We start from the raw sequence: 19,620 nt of genomic DNA on the forward strand, positions 1-19,620 counted from the left end.
AAGGAGGCTACGAACCCATCAGATGAATTGGGGATGACTGATTGGTTGATTCATTCTGGTGACGCGGCTTTCGAAGCTTAGGTGAACATCCAAGTCGGAATAGCTATCGGAATATGAGGGATTTGAACTAGTTGCGAGTTCCATCTCGTACGATAGAGTAAAGGATTTTTTGATATGAAATGATTTTCGAATATTGGATGATATTCTAACTACATAGAATATCTATATATATATAGTACTAAAGATTTCGTAGACTACGGACGAATTTACGTCATATGTCAGGCAAGTCTACAGTAACAGATGCGCTAAGATATGAATTTTGTCTATACACTATTCATGCAGTCAATGCTGTAAAACGTGTCTAGACTAAGAATGTTAAGCAGGTAATTTTCTAAGGATGATAAGCAGGTAATTTTCGACACGAAATGATAAGCAAAAATTTTGACATGCAGACACGGTCGAAGTCCAGACTCACTAATGCATCTAAACAACTATCAGTTAGACACACTAATGCAAGACCTGGTTCACTAAGACCACCGCTCTGATACCACCTATAATGACCTGTCCTAATCCATCTGGATGAAGTCCATATTGATTACAAATGATTCACAATAGTTGATTACATCGCGAGGTACTTGACCTCTAAATGATACATTTTACAAACATTGCATTCGTTTTTAAAAGACAGGCTTTCTTTACATCGAAAGTTGATGGCATGCATACCATTTCATAATATATTCAAACTATAAATGACTTGGTAATATTCTTGATGAACTCAATGACTTGAATGAAACGTCTTTCGAAATATGTCATGAATGACTCCAAGTAATATCCTTAAAATGAGCTAACGCACAGCGGAAGATTTCTTTAATACCTGAGAATAAACATGTTTTAAAGTGTCAACCAAAAGGTTGGTGAGTTCATAAGTTTATCGTAAACAATAAAATTCATCATTTTGATAGACCACAAGATTCAAATACAGTACACATATCTCGTGTACAAAACCATTTTCATAAATCTTAGTAACCGTACACATATATCGTGTACAAAAATATCATACACATAACCTGTGTATAAAATCATTCTCTCGATACATAACATTCACTTTTCATTCATTGCTTGGCTTGGTAACCGACCTTAACATATAATGCGCATAAATAATATCCCCAAAAATAGAACATCTCGTCTGTATAATATATAAACCTCGAAGTACTAAACACCACGCCCACTAGCTCTTCCGTCTAGTGAACATTCTGAGTGCGGGTGTTAAACCCGGTAGCTACCTTTAGGATTCGCGTGAATTAGGGCCATATACGATTCTAATTCTTAGGTTACCAAGCAATAATAATTAGGGGAAAATATATTCATCAATTGGTGGCAATTATCATGTCCATCTAATTCAATAATAATCCACAGAACTTCTGTCTGCATAATGATTCATTCGAGGAATGTTTTACTTGTGTCTATCTCTTCAAACATTTATAAAAGCATTTCATGTATTCGCAAATCAAAATATATTTCAAAAACATTCAATAAAGCAGTTGTGAAAACAGCGCATCTATTCTCAGTCCCAAAAATGTAAAGAGTAAAATGGAATAAAATGAACTCACTATACTGTATTTCATAGTAATTATGCACATGACGGCACTGAACAAGTATAGGGTTGGCCTCGGATTCACGAACCTATATCATTTATATATATTAACACATATAATTATAATCGACAAGTTACATATATGTATATTATTTCAATTGTTTATATTTTTATATGTATACACTTTTATATATGTTTTATATAAGTAATTTAATATCTAATTTTATTGTAATAATAATAATGTTAAAAATAATAATATTAGTTTTAAAAATAATGATAATAATAATAATAATAATAATAATAATTATAATAATAATAATAATAATTATAAAAATAAGGATGTTAATATAAATAATATGACTACCTTAAAAGGATTATTAGGCTTTCAAAAAGACTAAACTACTTCAGCCGGGGCTCGAACCCGAGACCTCTCGCTCAAACCAAGCACCCCTAACCATTCCACTGTTTCGTATTTCCTGATTTAGTTTATCTGTTAAATCTATATAACCCATTTACTTTGTTTCCTTTCTCTTCTTCTACAAACCTCATCATTTTATCATTCCATGTACTACTTTCTTTATCATATTCATCATCATTAATCATCATCGTGATCATATTATGATCATAATCATAATCATTTATCAATTCATTTCATCTTGATCTGTAAGGCTCAAATATTTATTGTACATAATGTATTTATGGTGTACGATGCGTGTATGAAGTGTTCGTGTTGCTTGCTCGAACGCTGAAGGAAACTTAACGTTGTCTGAAGTGACAAGGTGTGTACGTATCTTTTCAACCCTAAATAAAGTTTATGTTGATGTTTCAAAGCCTTACCATTGGAAAGGAAATCTTATTACGTTTCCAACGATATTTGATTCATCAAAAACGGAGCTACGGTCAAAAAGTTATGGCCAAAACAAGTTTCTGAAAACTGACCTGTAGGTTGGAGCGGCGCTCCACCTTTCGGCGCGGCGCGCCGAACCCGTCTGATGCAATTTTCAGCCTTTTTAAAAGGCTTAAGTGAGGGGTACTTTGGTCTTTTCATTTAGAGTCGGTTTAGGGTCACCAAAACTGATCTAGAACTCCATTGGAGCTCATTTCTCACCCACACAAACACTCTCTTCAAATCCTAGTGAGAGAAACCCACTTTTAGTGAGAGAGAGCTTGATTTGGAGAAGAAGGAGTTGGATTCTCACCAAAGCTCGGGTTTTAATGTTGTTCTACTCGTCAACGGCATCATTTTGGTGGTATTGGTAAGTTCAAACTCCGAATTACATTTGTTAGATTTGATATTCAAGTTAGGGTTTGAGTTTGATTTGTAGTGAAACCCTCTTAGATAATGAAATGGGTTTATGGTGACTAGTTATTCTTGTCACTTGGCGGGTTTTGGGTTGGTTGACGATTTGGCCTTGATTAGGCTTTAATCTTGAGTTTAATCACTAGGTTTAGTGATTATGGAAGTGTTGGAATCACTTTAGGTGAATTTGGGTTGACTAATTTTGACTTGAGTCAAAATTAGGGTTTGGTGATGATTATGATCCAATTATCAATTTAATAAGGTTTATAAACTTAAAATGGATTAAGTTGAAGCATAGAACCGAGTTAAATATGTTTTGGTGTCAAAACTCGCTAATGGCGCGATGTTGACTCCTTTGGGTCAAAATTAGGGTTTAAGTGTCATTATGGGCAAGATAGGTGTTTAACACCTATGATTGGGTTTAATTGGCGTATTAGGACCATTCTCACTTGTGTTAGTGATTATTGGTTAATTTGGGCGCGATTTGTACTTGGAAGTACAATCGGGTCGATATTGCACTAGGTGTCAATATGGGTTGGTTTGTAATCCACCCTAATTGTGTTGCTTATTATTATGATAATGGATTTAGGTACGTTCATTGATGGATCATCGGATTTGGCTTGTTCTCATCAAGACTTCAAGGTGAGTGGAATAATTATACATGTATGTATATAATTTATTTCCTTGTGCGCGATGTGCACAATAGCCGGGTTTTAGTGCAAATCGATGCGACGATAGCCGTTTAGACACCTTTGGGAATAGTGTCACAATAGCCGGATTTTGTGCACTACATGCGACTTAAGATTTGTGGACCCGATATATTTATTGTAATGCTATTATTTGACGATGAGTCACATAGCCGTTTTTGTGACCATTGAGGTGTTGCATAGCTGTTTTTGCACACATTAATTAATGGTGTCACATAGCCGTTTTTGTGACCATAGTTGTGGGACATAGCCGTTTTGTTCAATTGATAATTATGCACATAGCCGTGTTTGTGCATATGGTGGCGAGTAATAGCCGTGTTTTACTCCCACGTTGTTGCCCGTATTAATTATGCACATAGCCGTGTTTGTGCATATGGTGGCGAGTAATAGCCGTGTTTTACTCCCATTTTGTTGCCCGTATTAATTGTTGCACATAGCCGTGTTTGTGCACATGATTGTGAGTAATAGCCGTGTTTTACTCACACATTGATTAAGTGATGCCATAGCCGTTTTTGAAACACTTGGGGGTGATGCCATAGCCGTTTTTGGAACACCTCGGGGGTTAGCATACCATAGCCGTGTTTGGGCGCTAACGGTTGTTATGAACATCGATGACTTATTTCGCGAAGTCATTCCCCTGCGAAGAGTTGGTTAACCATGGATTATAGTTGTTGTGTAGCATTTAATTATTATTATGACTATTATGCTAATGGTGTTGCTAGTTGTACGATTATGATGCTACTAGCTTTGTTAGGAGATGATATGCGAGATTATGCTAAGGTTTATGCTAGTTGTACGTTTGATGTTACTAGCTTGTGCAAATTGACACACGAGGTATTTATGGTGCGTTTGATGTTACTAGCTTTTATGCTTGTTAAACGAGTTCATTGTGGTAAGATTGATTATGCTAGTTTCTTATGCTTTGACATGCGGGATTAATGTGTGGTTCGGGTAAGGGAGTGCAAGTAGGTAAATTATATATGTACGTGTGTAACTATTGCACTCACTAAGCTTTAGCTTACCCTCTCGTTGTTGACTTTTTTTATAGATTTGCATGGATGCGGTGGCTCGGGTAAGCGCGGGGACTAGTGGATTTGCGTAGTTGCTTTAGAAGGCTTGCTTTTGGATTGATTAGGATTGGGTAGCGTATCCCCAATCGCCATGCTCGGTCTTTATTTTGTATTACAAATTATGTGATTGAAAACTTGTATTTTCGTATGAAAGTCGTAAAACGGCCGATGTGGGCCCGGCCTCGTAAAACTTATTTTATGAATGGAACGTGTTAGTTTTTCATATATTAATAGGTTGTGAAAAACGTTTTGTCTAAATACGTCGGGAAGTGGTCAAACATTTTCGCATTTCATGACTTTTTGGACAGTCCAGTTTGGCGCGCCGCGCTGCCATATGGCGCGCCGCGCCATATGTTGTTCCTGCAAAAAAAACTATTATTTCGCGTTATTGGTTGGTTAACGGGTTGGGTTGTTACAAGTGGTATCAGAGCATGGTCTAAGGGATTTAGGCGACTTGAGATAGGTGCCTAGACTTAGACTTTTGTGTGTACTTATTTGTTACGGGACTTGTAGGATTACGGGTCGGAATGGGTTATAGTTAGTGCCTTGTTTGTAAGTGGACTAACGTTTATATTAGTAATGCGGATATTATTAATATATTATTGTGTTGCGATAATAATTCTCGCGTGTGTTTTTATCGCGTAGAATTTTGTTTGTGTTTGCTTATATCATCGAGCGAGGCGGTCGTTGTACTAAAAAGTTGATACGGCGTGTATGCGTAATAAGGACTTGCAAACCTTATTACGGGTGCAAATCGTGTCTAACAAGTGATGTACGATGAGTGTTTAGCAAGATGGGGCGGTGTTGTGCGTGTGGTCTATACGTTCATGATCTAATCGTTTGCATTCCTTAGAATGAAAACAGAAGATGGATGCGGAACGAGTGAGCCTATTCACGAAGGGAAGGATGAGTTAGCGTTAAAGATTGAGGCCGTGTTTGAACAATATGTCTCAGTTTTCACCGACAAAGTTAGGGAAGTAACCAAGGAGTTGGTCGAAGGACAAATGACGGAAATGGTCCGAGACCAAGTGACTAAAGTTGTAAAGGAAGAGTTTGAAAAGAGGTTTCCGAAACCTCGAGGTAGTGATGATGAAGATATACTTGCAAGGTTAGAATTACATGGTGCTCATGGTAAGAGGGCACGAAGTACGCCTGAAGGCGTCGGGAATGTGAAGAAGAAGAGTAAGAAGGGTTACAAGCTTACGTGCTTTAAGTGTGGGGAACAGGGTCATTTGGCACAAGATTGTATGGTGGTGCCTTTAGGCTCAATCAGGTGTTTCATTTGCCGAATGGAGGGACACCGGAAGTCAGAGTGTTCCGAATCGCATGACGATCGGGTCAGGAGGTTAGAGCGCGAATACATGATGGGTAGTGGAGAGCAGAAGCCCAACAGTTCTACATCAGGTACTTTTAGTACGAAATTATATGTTGTTCGTTTGTAATAACATGCGGTATGTGCGTAAATCTTAGCTAAACTTTATTCTCCGTTGGAGATAATTTGTAGCAAGCGGGCGGTTTACGTTTATGGCTCCGGTTTGCTCTCAGTAGAGCGTATAAGTGGTGTGTTGTGCCTTGACTCTATGGTACGAATCCTTGGGTGCTTAAGCATTTTGGTTGGTACCGGGTCGTTAAGCTCGTTCGAGTGAGACCCTTAAGGTCTCAATTGTGTTGTGCATGTTTTTGATATGGGTGACGTTCCTAATGGAAGTACCCTATAGTGACGTTGGATTGTCGGGCGAAGGGCGTAAGACTTGGTGCAACCGAGCATCCCTTAGTATTTGGGAAATGTTTCTACCAAACCATGGAAATGGGTTTTGGTGTTCGGTCGTTAAGCACGTGTTCGCTTTCACGTAGAAGTTGATGAACCATGGGGTTAGTCGGGTGGATTGAAATTCCTGAAATCGAGTGTTGATCTCGATGCATGTTGGTAAAGGAGTCTACGTGATGCGACATTAGGTGCCTTTTTATACCTACTAGCGTGGTGTTCGACTCTGATTGTATTGCGGTTACATTATACTTAGGGTACCGAAGTGAAACCCATAGGTACATGAGTGATCGGGTGAAATTCGACAAACTAAAGCAATTGGATGATTGCGAGTGTATAGTTCGTGTAATTTGTGGTACACTTTTGGTTCAAAGTGTTTAAGGATAGGTTAGGATCCTTGGTATGCTCAAAGTTGAAGCAAGACATGGTGAAGGGCCGTGTGAACCCGATTGTTGGTAAAGTCTACCTTTGGTAGCATTGTACGGTTGTACGAATTGTGATATTGGAATGTAGTTCCAAGTGGGGGAGTTACACTCTCGCACGAGGAGGTTTTAGTGTGAGATTTCGGACAATGCTTATGGTAGATCCGAAATTTGTGTCGGGACCTAGATTTGGTCGATTTGTGGTGGAGTACAATTTCGGTAAAATCGTACCTATGATTTTGGATTTGAAATATCACCAAGGTGGTAATGTGGTAAATCTCGTTGAGAGATAATGGACGGGTATGGTGAACAAGGTGAAATCCCTCAGTTAAGGGATGTGCGTATCGGATCCTCTTTTAGAGAATTATTGTTTTGTGCCTATGTTTGATATAGGCGGTTCTTGCTCGATTGTGTGAATGGTTAGTGGTATCTGTTAAGATTCACTATGGCGTAGCAGAGCGCGATGTTACGCTACTTGTTGTTCGAGGCCAAAAGGGATCGTTGACTGGTGAAGCATGACCTTTGGGGTCCGCTGACTTCATCATGAGTATAGTGTTATATCGGTGAAGCATGACCGTTGACGGGGTCCGCTGACTTCATCCGGTGTTGAGATTTGGGAAGTGGGTCGCGTGTAGTTTTCTGCCAGCCTTCATGTTGTTGGATGTGTGATCTATTGGTTGTTTTATAAGCCAATGGTGGGGTCGTAATGACCACGTTGTGTGAACTAACGGTGGTTTTATACGCCGATGGTGGGGTCGTGGGGACCATGTCATGGGATTAGTGAGGCGATAGCCGTGTTTCGCTCACATGTTGTTACGGGTGTGACAATAGTCGATTTTGTATACCTTAGGTTTAGCATTGCCATAGTCGTTTTGGGTGCTTTTGGTTTTATCCGTTGCTTATGATGTTAGGATAGTGGCATATTGGTTGTATTGCGCACTACAAAGGATGTTTAGTGGTAAGTGTAATTCGTAAGGATTCATGTGGTTCGATCTTAAACGTTCGGATCGTTGACTTTAGGTTGAGACTTGGTCACTTTTAGCGTTGTCCTTGGTAAAGGTACGCTAAGGAATTGATATCTCGGTATGAGATGGGTTGAGTTTTTCCAGATATGGGGAAAAGAGCAGGTTTTGGTGCTCGGATATTGGTTTTGATAAATCACGGGTGACGATTTTAGTTGTTAAAGGTGATTCATTGGGAAGAATTGTCTAGGAAAGTTCGGATTGGAACTTAGGATTAAGGGCCGTTGGGTAGTTCCGGATTGGTTAAGTAGAGAAGATCACGAGGACGTGATCGATTTTAAGAGGGGGAGAGTTGTAAGACCCAAATATTTATTGTACATAATGTATTTATGGTGTACGATGCGTGTATGAAGTGTTCGTGTTGCTTGCTCGAACGCCGAAGGAAACTTGACGTTGTGTGAAGTGACAAGGTGTGTACCTATCTTTTCAACCCCAAATAAAGTTTGTGTTGATGTTTCAAAGCCTTACCATTGGAAAGTGTAATGACCCGGAATTTTCCGACCAAATTATACTTATGAGATTAATATTTACATAAATTAAACCATACCAACATTTTAAGCAATCCAAATTGTTGAGACTTGTATTTTTTAAAAGAGTTTTACACAATGTTTGACCGTCCAATATGACCGATGATATCACGAACTATATAACATACGATAATTATACGTTTGTGTATATATATGTATTTATATATATTTAACATGATTTAAGGATGGTTTAACATCTCATTGTGTACTAATGACAATGATTTATAAGTATATTTTGAAACTACTAACTTAAGTTTTCAAAACGATAACTATACGTAACATTCTTTGATATATATACTTATAATCTATAATGCTTATACATGTATCGTATATATAATGTATTTAATCACTTTTTAAGGACTTAAATACATAAAACAATATAAGTATATTCACAAAAGATAGCTATATTTGAATTCTCGTTCCGTTTCCTCAAGATTTCTATATGTATATCTAGGGTATATGTACCCGTATCATACCCAGCTTCTATACATATTTACTATTGGTATATACACATCAAATCAACATTCTAATCAACATTATTACTGCCCTGGATATGAGGTAACTAGGATTTGTCAAGTAGTATGAATTATTAGTAAGAAAACAAAATTAGGAATCCTTTTCTTTCTTTATAAACTAAAAACGTTTTTATAAATGAACACCATTTCTTCACTCCATTTTCTCATATCTACACTCTCATTTATCTCTTAAAATACTCCTAACTTCATACTTGATCATCTCCAAGAATTTTCCCCATCATTTAGCTTCAATTACAAGCCTTAAACACCATAAGAAAACTCTTTCAAGAACATATCAAAATAACCACCCATTTGAAGAAGTTTACTTCCAACCTTTTGATCTAACTCCACCACTCTTTGATTCCAAGATTATTTCTTATCTTTTTCAGTTACTTTGTCCAAGTAACTTGAGGTAGTAACCTTGTTCATAATCTTATTCAATTCATATTCATATAGCTATCTTATTTTGTGGTATAAAATTTTAATAACAAGAACATGGTTTGAATGATTTCAAACTTGTTCGCAAACTAAATAGATCATTCTAACTTAACTTTTAAAGCACTTCAAGACCTGTAATATATCATAATGATATGCTAACCTAACAAAATATAACTTGGTTTTACAAAGAACATCTTAAAAACTGAATCTACGTCGTCAGAGTGCAACCGGGGGCTGTTTTGGGTTGGATAATTAAAAACCATCTTGAACTTTGAATTGGAAGTTCATGTTCTGGAAAAATGATATTTCTTATGAATATGTTAACACATAAAAATTTCATGGTTTAACTCAAAGTGTAAGTATTTTTAGAAAAATGATTATTAAATGTTGTTTTTATGATGGAAAATGATCACTTTCATAAGTTTCACCAAAGTTTGACCTATAACCTATGATTTCGAATACAAACTAAGGTATTTTCAGTTCATATTCTTAAAATTTGACTCGATCCAAGGAAGTGGCAAGTTGAACCAACAAAAACGGAGTTGTAATGAAGAAACTACGACTAAAACAAGATTGGGTATCCGAAGCTAGTTTAGCTACGAAAATATTTGGAGAAAAAGTAAATTAATCATATCTTTTCTAATTAATATGATATTTTATATATAATTACTTATGATTTGATTTTATATATTTCAGGACCACCCGTAAACAACACGAGAAGATTAATCATAAGACCTCATGATTGTACGCAACACGTCATTTGACTACACGGTACTTTATGTACGCAACACGTCATTTGACAACATGGTACCATGAGTCGAGATTAATTCTGATCAATACGAATACTATGGGGTCTTTATTTATTTTATTTAAGCAACTAATTGTGGACCACTAACATCGGACTGCTAACTACGGACTAAGAAAATATTAAAAGTATTAAAAGTATATATATATGTAACGATTACTTAAAAAAAAATATGTTGATATATTATATATATGGTTAGGTTCGTGATATCTATCGGAGACCAAGTCGAATTAAATACCTTCAAGGCAAAAGTGAGTTTCATTTGCTCCCTTTTTAATTGCTTTTGCAATATATATTTTTGGGCTGAGAATACATGCGCTGCTTTTATAAATGTTTACAAAATAGTCACAAGTACTTAAAAATATATTCTACGTTGAGTTGTACCACTGGCATATTTCCCTGTAGCTTGGTAACTACTATTTACATGGGTATTGTAAACGCGAATCCTGTTGATAGATCTATCGGGCCTGACAACCCCAACCGGACTGGACGACCAGTATTCAACGGTTGCACAGTACTTCGTTTTGGTGACTACACTTGGTACGGTGTAGTGAGATTTCATAATAAAGGGAATATGCGACGTTGATTAAATGTTAAGTACGGTTACCAAGTGCTCAACCACTTAGAATGCTTTACATACACTTGCGAGTGTATTATGTTTATGATTATGAAATATTGTGGTCTATTAACATATTGAAATGATTGTTATGATAAACCTATGAACTCACCTACCTTTTGGTTGACACTTTAAAGCATGTTTATTCTGAGGTACGAATTAAGTCTTCCGCTGTGCATTTGCTCAATATAAGGACATTACTTGGAGCCGATCATCGCAATGGGACCAAATGTTGATGACTTCGTCCAGGTGGATTAGGACGGGTCCTTTCAGTTGGTATCAGAGCGGTGGTCGTAGCGAACCAGGTCATGCATTAGTGTGTCTAACTAGTAGTTGTTAGGATGCATTAATGAGTCTGGACTTCGACCGTGTCTACATGTCAAACGTTTTGCTTATCATTTCTAGTCGAAAATTATCTGCTTATCATCCTTAGGAAATTACCTGCTTATCATTCATAAGTCTAGACACGTTTTACTACATTTACTGCATTGATAGTGTATAGACGAATTCTTATCTTAGCATATCTGTTATTGCGAACTTTGACTGATATCTTTTCAAAGATTCTTCGTAATTTACGGGATTTTGGTATTATATATACATATGTAAATTATGTATTGAAGAGTACCAAATCTAACTCCTATAATCTATTCCATACCAAAAATTCATTTTCCCCATTATACAAGATGGATTCCGCAACTAGTTCGAATTCTTCAGATTCCGACAGTTATGCCGATATGAATTTCCATTCGGGCTCCGAAAGCAGCGTCACCCGAATGGATCAACCAATTTCCCATCATCTATTCTGGATAAATTGGGGATGGGTTCGTAATATACTAAATCACTGGATTCCATCCACCAAATTGCCCTCTTGGCGATGAACCTGAAGCACTTACCGGCGAACCTATTCGAAACACCATTTTCTCTCTCATTTCTAGAGTATCTCGTCACGATTATATACTATCCCATATTACAAATCTTGTTCATTCACTCGCTCCAACCGCCAATCATCCCGGTGTACTAGCAGAAGTTAACGAACTTCGCGCTCGCGTGACGGCTTTGGAGAACATGGTGCGAAGGTTGCAAACACCGGCAGCAGCACCAGTAGCATAATCAGTACCACCATCAATAACATCAACAATACCATCATCACCACTAACAAACAACATCCGCATCACACGTCTCGACATCATAATCTGTCCCACAAACATCAACATCATACGCACCATTGATACTAAGGAGTACCAACAATAATGAACGATGAAGTATTGATCCATAACTTCATTGATATTCTGCGAAGAATATGTGGTTTCAAAAAGTTTTAGAGATTTCTTATTCTAGCTCAAACCGAAAATCAAATGAGATTAATATCATATTAACTCATTAAATTCATGATTTCATCTGAAGAAAATATATATGTATATATGTTTTCATAAAGATTGTAATTAAAAGTTCTTTTGTACAAAATATTAATGGTGAAATTTTTTTTTTAACGGGTAGGTAATACCCGAGGAATAATTAGATTTCATCTTAATAAGTTACATTGTACATTCTTCGAAGCTGATTCAACAATCATTTACTATCCTACTTACAACCACCGATATATGTATCCGTTCACCGCAGAATAACCATTTTCATTCAATTTCATATTTGGATTTTGACTTCCCAGAATCCAACAAGTGGCATATGAAGAAAACATATGACAAAATAAAATCTGTTAGAAACAAACAAATTAACTATGAAAAATTTTGTTAAGAATCCACGCTAACTGTTCCAGCTAACTGTTCCTAGCTATCTGATTACATTTTATTTATCGCATTTTATTTATCGCAATTTAATTATCGCACTTTTATTTATCGTCATTTAATTTCTGTAATTATTTTACGCACTTTAAATATCGGGACACGTATACAATGTTTTGACATATCATATCGACGCATCTATATATATTATTTGGAATCACCATAGACACTCTATATGCAGTAATGATCGAGTTCTCTATATAGGGTTGAGGTTGATTCTACAATAATATATATAGTTTAAGTTGTGATCGAGTCTGAGACGTATACGGGTCACGACACGTATTAATTAATTCGTATATTATATATTAAACTATATATGAATTATTGGACTGTTACTGTGGACTATCGACTGTGGACTAATAACATTGGACAATTAAAATGAATTAAAATATTGATTATAACATAAGAAACTAAACATTTCTTCAAGATTGCCACTTGATTTCATCTTAAACCTCATTGTATCTCGACGATTACAATCAGCGTTCAAATCTATCATGATTCTTAAAAACAACTCAACCGATAGGATAAACCAACCGCACTTCATCTACGGAAGAAAATATTGATGCATATAGTTATGCACCTGAAAAACCCTCAGAAACTGAGTAAATGTTTGACACGTATCTGTTCTAGTTCCTTTGACATTGTTATTACCGAAGATCGTTTTGCAATCCCTTTCCAAAGTAGCTAATTTTGTCATAGCTCCAGCAAGTCAACTTCGACTTTTCATCCGAAACAACTTTATTATAACCGCAATATATATGCGTACTCTTTATTGTTACTGGGGAACCTTTTATATTCCACAATATTACCATCAGCGATTAATCATTCTAAAAACACAATTCTCCTGAAACTACCTCGGTTTGATAACCGATGACCCAGATCAGTTAACTTTGAAAATGCTGACGAAGCAGCATGTTGTAGATGATCTTAATGGCCAAAAGTTTGATGATAAAGAAAGGAGTGTTAGGAACGATCGATAGAAAATTTAGTACCGAAAAGCGGATTATGCGAAACTATGAAGAAAGCCGTGGACAAATCACAAAGAATAAGTTTGCCTTCAAAGAATCCAAATGATTCTGTGCCTGCTGAAATCGTTAGCAAACATCTTATTTCTCATTCTAAACCTTCACAGACAAATCTTCTTCATCATCCATTGATATTAGAAATTCTAAGATATTCTCGTATGTTCTATTATAAATATCCTCCATATTTCTGGCGATATTTTCAAAACTATTCTTATCTGAGATCATTTATCTCTCCGTAATATCTGCAACATAAAAGAAACTATGTTAGTTTCTAAATTCTGAAACCTTCGGGTTTAAAATATGAATGTTTTGAAGTAGTGTTGGGAACTGAAGCATGAATTAGTATAATATAATGACACTTGATCAACGTCATTATATTACAGTAAGTCATGCTGAGTTTCTAATAAAGCATGATGATTCACAGTACCGTCATCATGTGCCATTTACACGACTCTTACATTCTATCTAATCTCTAACCATATCAAGAGAATATTTTTCTGGATGACTCGGTCATCTCCAGGGTATTCTGGTAATTTAACAAATCAAAATCGTTCTATTACCATTTTCTTCTTAGAGCATTAGCTATGTTCATTCTGAATTTCATATTTACGAATTCCGAACCATTACTCGCTTGACTCGAAGTCGGGAAGAGAAAACGAAAGCATAAAGCTCCGAAAAATAAGGAAGAATATAAACTCCGATAATAACCCCGAAATTACAAACCGTGTATATCGATGCAGATAGCAATATAGAGACACGGGAGAATTAGAAATACTATAAACACAAGAGTATAGTAGAAGTAAATAGATTCTTCTGGTGGTAGATGAAAAAGAAGAATGACAGATATAAAAGTTAGGAGTATATCAAGAATCAGGACTGGATGGAGCATATTGATGAATGCTTTAAAGTAAGAATCAAGGGAGAAAGAATAGAAGGTGTGAGTCGTGGAAAATAAGGAAACGAAGGGGTGAATTTATAGTGAAATATCCGACAGAGCAATCGAAACAGATTATTGCATATAATCAAAGAAGATCCTGATTTCCTTAATCACCAAAGAACCAAATCTTATTACGTAAGATTCTCTTTAAATCCCTTAAATCTCAGAAATCAATCATAACTACGTCATCGGTTAAGACGAATATATTTTACTCATCTCACTCTTTTACGATAGTCTCATTTATATTCTTCACATAATCGAATCGTTTTATCTACATTACTCAATGATAATAAAACTCCATTATCACCTTATATTTGTCATGAAAACCTTCTTATTGTTATCCATAACAACCTCTATCAAATTTCGGGGACGAAATTTCTTTAACGGGTAGGTACTGTAATGACCCGGAATTTTCCGACCAAATTATACTTATGAGATTAATATTTACATAAATTAAACCATACCAACATTTTAAGCAATCCAAATTGTTGAGACTTGTATTTTTTAAAAGAGTTTTACACAACGTTTGACCGTCCAATATGACCGATGATATCACGAACTATATAACATACGATAATTATACGTTTGTGTATATATATGTATTTATATATATTTAACATGATTTAAGGATGGTTTAACATCTCATTGTGTACTAATGACAATGATTTATAAGTATATTTTGAAACTACTAACTTAAGTTTTCAAAACGATAACTATACGTAACATTCTTTGATATATATACTTATAATCTATAATGCTTATACATGTATCGTATATATAATGTATTTAATCACTTTTTAAGGACTTAAATACATAAAACAATATAAGTATATTCACAAAAGATAGCTATATTTGAATTCTCGTTCCGTTTCCTCAAGATTTCTATATGTATATCTAGGGTATATGTACCCGTATCATACCCAGCTTCTATACATATTTACTATTGGTATATACACATCAAATCAACATCCTAATCAACATTATTACTGCCCTGGATATGAGGTAACTAGGATTTGTCAAGTAGTATGAATTATTAGTAAGAAAACAAAATTAGGAATCCTTTTCTTTCTTTATAAACTAAAAACGTTTTTATAAATGAACACCATTTCTTCACTCCATTTTCTCATATCTACACTCTCATTTATCTCTTAAAATACTCCTAACTTCATACTTGATCATCTCCAAGAATTTTCCCCATCATTTAGCTTCAATTACAAGCCTTAAACACCATAAGAAAACTCTTTCAAGAACATATCAAAATAACCACCCATTTGAAGAAGTTTACTTCCAACCTTTTGATCTAACTCCACCACTCTTTGATTCCAAGATTATTTCTTATCTTTTTCAGTTACTTTGTCCAAGTAACTTGAGGTAGTAACCTTGTTCATAATCTTATTCAATTCATATTCATATAGCTATCTTATTTTGTGGTATAAAATTTTAATAACAAGAACATGGTTTGAATGATTTCAAACTTGTTCGCAAACTAAATAGATCATTCTAACTTAACTTTTAAAGCACTTCAAGACCTGTAATATATCATAATGATATGCTAACCTAACAAAATATAACTTGGTTTTACAAAGAACATCTTAAAAACTGAATCTACGTCGTCAGAGTGCAACCGGGGGCTGTTTTGGGTTGGATAATTAAAAACCATCTTGAACTTTGAATTGGAAGTTCATGTTCTGGAAAAATGATATTTCTTATGAATATGTTAACACATAAAAATTTCATGGTTTAACTCAAAGTGTAAGTATTTTTAGAAAAATGATCATTAAATGTTGTTTTTATGATGGAAAATGATCACTTTCATAAGTTTCACCAAAGTTTGACCTATAACCTATGATTTTGAATACAAACTAAGGTATTTTCAGTTCATATTCTTAAAATTTGACTCGATCCAAGGAAGTGGCAAGTTGAACCAACAAAAACGGAGTTGTAATGAAGAAACTACGACTAAAACAAGATTGGGTATCCGAAGCTAGTTTAGCTACGAAAATATTTGGAGAAAAAGTAAATTAATCATATCTTTTCTAATTAATATGATATTTTATATATAATTACTTATGATTTGATTTTATATATTTCAGGACCACCCGTAAACAACACGAGAAGATTAATCATAAGACCTCATGATTGTACGCAACACGTCATTTGACTACACGGTACTTTATGTACGCAACACGTCATTTGACAACATGGTACCATGAGTCGAGATTAATTCTGATCAATACGAATACGATGGGGTCTTTATTTATTTTATTTAAGCAACTAATTGTGGACCACTAACATCGGACTGCTAACTACGGACTAAGAAAATATTAAAAGTATTAAAAGTATATATATATATATGTAACGATTACTTAAAAAGAAAATATGTTGATATATTATATATATGGTTAGGTTCGTGATATCTATCGGAGACCAAGTCGAATTAAATACCTTCAAGGCAAAAGTGAGTTTCATTTGCTCCTTTTTTAATTGCTTTTGCAATATATATTTTTGGGCTGAGAATACATGCGCTGCTTTTATAAATGTTTACAAAATAGACACAAGTACTTAAAAATATATTCTACGTTGAGTTGTACCACTGGCATATTTCCCTGTAGCTTGGTAACTACTATTTACATGGGTATTGTAAACGCGAATCCTGTTGATAGATCTATCGGGCCTGACAACCCCAACCGGACTGGACGACCAGTATTCAACAGTTGCACAGTACTTCGTTTTGGTGACTACACTTGGTACGGTGTAGTGAGATTTCATAATAAAGGGAATATGCGACGTTGATTAAATGTTAAGTACGGTTACCAAGTGCTCAACCACTTAGAATGCTTTACATACACTTGCGAGTGTATTATGTTTATGATTATGAAATATTGTGGTCTATTAACATATTGAAATGATTGTTATGATAAACCTATGAACTCACCTACCTTTTGGTTGACACTTTAAAGCATGTTTATTCTCAGGTACGAATTAAGTCTTCCGCTGTGCATTTGCTCAATATAAGGACATTACTTGGAGCTGATCATCGCAATGGGACCAAATGTTGATGACTTCGTCCAGGTGGATTAGGACGGGTCCTTTCAGAAAGGAAATCTTATTACGTTTCCAACGATATTTGATTCATCGAAAACGGAGCTACGGTCAAAAAGTTATGGCCAAAACAAGTTTCTGAAAACTGACCTGTAGGTTGGAGCGGCGCACCACCTTTCGGAGCGGCGCGCCGAACCCGTCTGATGCAATTTTCAGCCTTTTTAAAAGGCTTAAGTGAGGGGTACTTTGGTCTTTTCATTTAGGGTCGGTTTAGGGTCACCAAAACTGATCTAGAACTCCATTGGAGCTCATTTCTCACCCACACAAACACTCTCTTCAAACCCTAGTGAGATTAACCCACTTTTAGTGTGTGAGAGCTTGATTTGGAGAAAAAGGAGTTGGATTCTCACCAAAGCTCGGGTTTTAATGTTGTTCTACTCGTCAACGGCATCATTTTGGTGGTATTGGTAAGTTCAAACTCCGAATTACATTTGTTAGATTTGATATTCAAGTTAGGGTTTGAGTTTGATTTGTAGTGAAACCCTCTTAGATGGTGAAATGGGTTTATGGTGACTAGTTATTCTTGTCACTTGGCGGGTTTTGGGTTGGTTGACGATTTGGCCTTGATTAGGCTTTAATCTTGAGTTTAATCACTAGGTTTAGTGATTATGGAAGTGTTGGAATCACTTTAAGTGAATTTGGGTTGACTAATTTTGACTTGAGTCAAAATTAGGGTTTGGTGATGATTATGACCCAATTATCGATTTAATAAGGTTTATAAACTTAAAATGGATTAAGTTGAAGCATAGAACCGAGTTAAATATGTTTTGGTGTCAAAACTCGCTAATGGCGCGATGTTGACTCCTTTGGGTCAAAATTAGGGTTTAAGTGTCATTATGGGCAAGATAGGTGTTTAACACCTATGATTGGGTTTAATTGGCGTATTAGGACCATTCTCACTTGTGTTAGTGATTATTGGTTAATTTGGGCGCGATTTGTACTTGGAAGTACAATCGGGTCGATATTGCACTAGGTGTCAATATGGGTTGGTTTGTAATCCACCCTAATTGTGTTGCTTATTATTATGATAATGGATTTAGGTACGTTCATTGACGGATCATCGGATTTGGCTTGTTCTCATCAAGACTTCAAGGTGAGTGGAATAATTATACATGTATTATATAATTTATTTCCTTGTGCGCGATGTGCACAATAGCCGGGTTTTAGTGCACATCGATGCGACGATAGCCGTTTAGACACCTTTGGAAATAGTGTCACAATAGCCGGATTTTGTGCACTACATGCGACTTAAGATTTGTGGATCCGATATATTTATTGTAATGCTATTATTTGACGATGAGTCACATAGCCGTTTTTGTGACCATTGAGGTGTTGCATAGCCGTTTTTGCACACATTAATTAATGGTGTTACATAGCCGTTTTTGTGACCATAGTTGTGGGACATAGCCGTTTTGTCCAATTGATAATTATGCACATAGCCGTGTTTGTGCATATGGTGGCGAGTAATAGCCGTGTTTTACTCCCACGTTGTTGCCCGTATTAATTATGCACATAGCCGTTTTTGTGCATATGGTGGCGAGTAATAGCCGTGTTTTACTCCCACGTTGTTGCCTGTATTAATTGTTGCACATAGCCGTGTTTGTGCACATGATTGTGAGTAATAGCCGTGTTTTACTCACACATTGATCAAGTGATGCCATAGCCGTTTTTGGAACACTTGGGGGTGATGTCATAGCCGTTTTTGGAACACCTCGGGGGTTAGCATACCATAGCCGTGTTTGGGCGCTAACGGTTGTTATGAACATCGATGACTTATTTCGTGAAGTCATTCCCCTGCGAAGAGTTGGTTAACCATGGATTATAGTTGTTGTGTAGCATTTAATTATTATTATGACTATTATGCTAATGGTGTTGTTAGTTATACGATTATGATGCTACTAGCTTTGTTACGAGATGATATGCGAGATTATGCTAAGGTTTATGCTAGTTGTACGTTTGATGTTACTAGCTTGTGC

Source organism: Rutidosis leptorrhynchoides, chromosome 6, assembly GCF_046630445.1.
Source record: "Rutidosis leptorrhynchoides isolate AG116_Rl617_1_P2 chromosome 6, CSIRO_AGI_Rlap_v1, whole genome shotgun sequence".
Classification (NCBI taxonomy): domain Eukaryota; kingdom Viridiplantae; phylum Streptophyta; class Magnoliopsida; order Asterales; family Asteraceae; genus Rutidosis; species Rutidosis leptorrhynchoides.